Here is a 5982-nt window from a genome sequence, read left to right on the forward strand (position 1 = left end):
GGTTGCAGGAATGTCTTTAGAATGAAACTAGGCTTGTTCTGTGATTGATAATAAGAAAAGCGTTGTATTTTCTTATGAGGCTACAAGTATTGAAGACTCCTATGGTGAGGACAGTAAGTCATCTATTGTTTCATTCAGGGTTCATCCCAGAGAAGCCTTCTGCCCAGTATGTGTAGTGCTAACTAATATTCTTATATTTTACTCATGATTTTCATCCATGTACTAATACAAATCCTTCTTCTTTTACAAAGGATGAAACAGAGATTACATCTGATGGCTGCTGCAAAATATGTAAATGTAAGTAATGCTGTGTTTATGTGTTCTGCCTGAAGAGCACTATACTCTAAGCACTATACTTACTAACCTGTAACTATCTTTGAGTGAATGGAAGGATTCTTCACTCACCCTGTTTTCACATAGTCTATTTAAGAAGATCCTCTGTTTTAATCTTTATTAAAAAGAAAAATGCCTTTTTTTTTTTTCTTAATACTGAATAGTACAAATCAAACCAGCAATACTCAGGCCTCTGCATTATCTTCCAAATGCACTTTACAGCCAAAATCAAAGAGTAATCTGACAACTCCATATACATTACACAGTACCTATCCCATCACTTACTGCAGATTTTCAGTAATCGGACATCAAGCACTTTGAAACTGGTTTACAATTCCTTTAATTCAGAACTAAAGAACTGAAGTATATTTTCTCTCCTCCCCTTTTTTTATGAAGCTAAAACCTGCAAGCCTTACACCAAGGAAACTGTGATCAGCCATGCTGACTGTGAGTCTTCTGAACCTGTTCAGCTGTCATATTGTGAAGGAAGTTGTCCTGGCTCCTCAATGTAAGTTCTAAAAGTTCATTTAAAATCTCTATGGCTTCCTTTATCTGGTTTGTCAAGTTAATTTATCACCCAAGGGTACTGAGGTTGCTGGAGAAGGTGCTTACAAAGCCAGTTTCTGTAATTTGTCAGCAGTCTGGTTGACTATGGAGCTCCCAGGGAAGTTCAGGCCCGTCTGCCTGACCTTGGTGCCAGGGAAGGACGTGAAACAAATTATCTTGAGTGTGATCACTGAGTACATACAGGGTAAAAAGGGGATCAGGCCCAGCCAGGATGGGTATGGGAAGGCAGCTGCTGCTTGACCAACCTGATCTCCTTCTAGGACAGGGTGACCCACTTAGGGGATGAGGAAAAGGCTGTGGATGTTGTCTACAAAGACTTCTATAAAGTTTTTGACAGCACTTCCCACAGCATTTCCCTGGAGAAGCTGGGAACTCACAGCTTGCACAGGTGGACTGTTTACTGCATAAAAACCTGTTCACTGCCTGGATGGCCAGGCCCAGAGGGTGGTGTCAGTGGTTACCCCAGCAGAGGGATGGTCACCAGTGGTGTTTCCTGGGGCTCAGTGTTGCAGCCAGTCCTGCTGCATATCTTTATCAGTAATTGTGTGAGGTTCAGTGCTGTGTCCTGCCCTTGGGTCACAACAACCCCAGCCAGTGCTACAGGCTGGGGCAGAGGGACTGGGAAGCTGCCCAGTGGAAAAGGAGCCGGTGGTGCTGCTGACAGCAGCTGGACATGAGCCAGTGTGTGCCCAGGTGGCCAAGATGACCAAGAACATCCCGGCCTGGATCAGCAACAGTGTGGCCAGCAGGACCAGGGCAATGTACTCAGCCATAGTGAGGCCACAACTCAAGTCCTGTGTGCAGCTCTGGGCCTCTCACTGAAAGAAAGACATGGAGGTGCTGAAGCATGTCCAGAGAAGGGCAACAGAGCTGGAGAAGGGTCTGGAGCACAAGTCTTGAAGAGCAGCTGAGGGACTTGGAGGTGTTCAACCTGGAGAAAAGGAGGCTTGGGGGAAATGTTCACACTCTACAACTGCCTGAAAGGAGGGTGTAGTGAGGTGGGGGTCGATCTCTTCTCCCAGGTAACAAGTGAAAGGATGAGACTAAATGGCTTCAAGTTGTACCAGGAAGGGTTTAGATTGGATATTAGGAAATATTTCTTCTGAAAGGGTTGTCAAGCACTGGAACAGGTTGCCCAGGGAAGCAGTTCAGTCACCATCCCTTCAAGTATTTAAAAGACATGCAGGTGTGGCACTTAAGAGACACAGTTTAGTGGTGGACTGGGTAGTGCTGGGTTAATGCTTAGACTTGATGATCTGAAGGGTCTGTTCCAACTATGTAATTCTATGACTGCAGAACAGCAACAAAGTTAATGTGTTCATGTGATTCCACTGTACTGAATTGGATTCAATGGAAGCAAGAACAGTTTCATTATTGAAGACAATGAAAATCACATTCATAAGTGTGTGTGATAAGGAGAAGAGGATGTTAAAAAAACTCCAAAACCAAACCAAACACTTGCAAAACAAAAATCACAGAGGGGGTTTTCTGTGTCTTTTTAACAAGATGCATTTTTTCCCCCCGGTGGAACACAGGTACTCTCTTGAAGCAAACCAGATGGAACACAACTGTGGTTGCTGCCAGGAACTCAGCACCCAAACAAGAGAGGTGACCCTGACTTGCCAAAATGGAACCAGCATAAATTATACCTATCTCTACGTGGAAAACTGCCAGTGTGTGAATGCTTGCTCTTCAGAAACCACTGCAGCACCTGACTCCCAGTTCCAACAATCTAGCAAATATGGCTCCCAACTGCAACAGGCTGTGTCGCTTGGTTCCGAATGGCAACTCAGCTGAGGATATGATCACTAGAAAAAGAAAGCAGAGACCATAGAGAAGCTGGAATCAGGTCTTCCCAAAAATAACTTGTGCTCCTTCTTTAACATTCTTTTTTCATGTCTTACTTGTAAAAATAATTAAAAAAAAGTCAATTAAATTGCAGTGTTTGGGGTTTTTTTTAATGTTACGGTATTGAAGAGTAAAAACAGATGAATGCAAAATACCTCATGTAACTTACAGAAATATGCAAGCACATGCTTCATCACAAAACCTGTATTTGAGGCAGAAAAGAATTAAGGAGTCTAAAAAATAAAGCAAGAAAACATTGCATCTACATTGCCCTTCTTGATCCTAGTGAAAGCATTATTGTATATCCTTTTTATAGACATAATAGTCCTAACACATCTCAAAAACAGGGACAAAGCTGTTTTATTTGATCAATAAAACTTTCAGTACTTTTCAGTTCTGGTGACTGTTCAATACCCATCTTCATTACCTAAATGACACAGAGTCCAATGAATGGCATCAGGAAGTATTCTGACTCAGAGGGGTACATTCTCTAGCCCTCTTCCTGAACTAGGTAAAATTCCTTCACCCATGTCCAAATAGCTCTTCCCACTGGCATAAAAGGCATAAAGATGAAAAAAAACTCCTTATTTGCTCATTTCCAACTCCTTTAGTTTGTTCCTCATGCTGCATGTACTGCATGTATTTCAAACGTGCTCCAGCATACTCATACATCACGGAGCACTGTGAAGGATCTTGCTACCCCTCCATTGGTCCAACACTGCTGTGTAGCCACCAGGTTTATGTCCAGCAAGCCTGGGTTTAGCCCTTTTCCCCTTCAATCCACTTTAATGCTCTTTCAGCGAGCACTGTACCCTCGTACAAAGATCCTTCTCCTGTCTGAGACAGGTGCACCCAGCTGTTGCCACCAAATATCGATCTGCTGGTTCTTGTTTCCTCCCTCACCATTCCCTGCAACTGGAAGGATAAAGGAGAACACTACTCATGCTCCTGATCCCATAGTAACCAGGTGTCCCAAGGCCCTGAAACCTCTTCTGATTGTCCTTGGCCTTCTCCTTGGCCTTCATATTGCAAACTTCGTAACTGCCTACATGAGAAAGCAATAATGGGTAATAATTCAAGGGCTGTATCAGAGCTGAAAGTTTCCTCATCTCATCTGTAACCCAGGTCCCAGGGAAGCAGATGACTTCCCTGTGAAGTGGGGCTTGCCAGGAAATTGGACCTTCTGTTCCCCTCACTGGAACTATGCCAACACCTTATCTTTCTTTCTTTCTGGAAGCAGTTTCAACACAGTGCACAGGGAAACTTCCCCTTAGTGAGTCTTCCTATGGAGGTGAACCATCGTCCTCATCTTTTGGTTTCCACTTGCAGAGCCTTGTACCTATTAAACAAGGGCACCTGGGAAGGTGGGGTAGTCACAGAGGAGTGTCCTAGCCATACGAGGCTGGAATTTGTAACCATTACCCCCAGTACATACTCTTTTATAACTACTTAAAGAATAATTTTACAAATAGCTTTAAGCATTTTAAATCAACTTGATACTCCACATTAAACTGATGACTATTACAGAGGTAACAAATTTAAACCAGAAAAACATTGTCCTGTGAGTGCTAAGTTCCTGGTAATCCACAGAGAAACATGGACCCCAGAGACATGGAAAGTGTAATTCACTGGAGTTATTTTATAATTGGAGATAATTTTAAAATAAATCGAATCATCCTTCATTCTCTTTCAATGTTAAATACATTAAACTTATAAAAATGGTCTATTTTTCATACACTGAGATGTTTTAAAAACATGTTCTAACTCTTCGAATACTTCAAACAGTAGTACTTTTATAATTCTCTCATCCATGAAAATACATATGTAGCTCAGATAATTTTCAATCTACTTGCTTCCATAAATTCACTTTTCCAGTCTATATGCAAATTCTCCTTCAAAAGTTATAGTATAACCCAAGTATATCTTACAAAATTAATTATGCTTTTTGGCAAGACAGTAAAGAAAATACTTCTAAAATATACTGCTGCATAAAAATTTATTAACTCGGTTTTCTGACTAAGCTTCCTGAGGATCTAGAAGAGAAAGCTCAAGTCTTCAGTAGGCTACAACTAAAAACTGCAAAGAAGATTGCTAATATGGGTTTTCATTTTCCCTTCTTATTCTAAGAAAACACATATATACATTTCTCCTAGAGGCCTTGCTCACACTGATGTTCTGAAATGTTTTAATATTCAAAATATACTGATTTCTCTTTATACCCCCACTCATCATCAATGATTAACACTGAAATGAAAAAGCTAATAAAAATACAACATGCTAAATAGATGCTTCAGCAGCACAGGAACACCAGCATCTATTTATACTAATTTTCACTCTTCCTATCTCTCACAGCAAAATGGAGAAATGTGAAAGCAAACTGTAACCTTTGAAGATAAGTTGGGATAGAAACTGATACTCAAGGGCTAGAAAAAAGCACAATTCTAACACAGTTTTATTTCACAGCAGGTACTCAATACTTTAAGGAAATAAATAAAAGAAAAACCAGCTGTGAAAGATTCCTCTCAACTATCATTTGTTAGAAAAACCAAAACTCTTGATTAGGAGACAAAGCACACTGTGACTGGACAGTAAATCCCAAAATGTTAGCTTGATAACAGTAATATTCAGACTGGTTAATAATCACAATCATCACTGCACATGGTGATGCTGTTAAGTCAGAGAGGGCCCCAGATACCTTTACCATCACAGTACTAGGAAGAGATGCTATGCAAACCAAATCTTTCAAAATCATTTATCATATATTAGCAGATAAAGCCAGCTCTTTTTGTAGCTGGAATAGCACACATGATCCATTTCATAACTCTTCACTTGGACACCACTCCCATCCAGAGTCCTCAATCCTTCACACTGCAGCATTCCCTCCACACCCACATGCCATTCTTCCCTCCTCCCCTGCTCTCCAATGCTGTCCTTCAAACAACAGTAGTTGCAGCATCAGTACTGCCTTCTTCTGTCCTCCAGACCTGCAACACCAGCATATTTCCTTGAGAAAGCAGCCCCTAGAAGAGTTAGAAAGAGGCACCTACCTGTAGAGGAATTCTCAAAGTGCTTTTGAGCATTTACAGTTACTGTTCCCATCAGATGGTCCCATTAAGAAGCAGTGTAGTTTGCCAACCAATGTTCGACAGTGAATAGAAGACAGTAACCAATACTTGAATTTTAGATCAGTCAAAGACTCACACTGTGGTGCTCTCCAATAGAGACATAATACAC

Source organism: Passer domesticus, chromosome 6 (assembly GCF_036417665.1).
Source record: "Passer domesticus isolate bPasDom1 chromosome 6, bPasDom1.hap1, whole genome shotgun sequence".
In the NCBI taxonomy this organism is placed as follows: Eukaryota; Metazoa; Chordata; class Aves; order Passeriformes; family Passeridae; genus Passer; species Passer domesticus.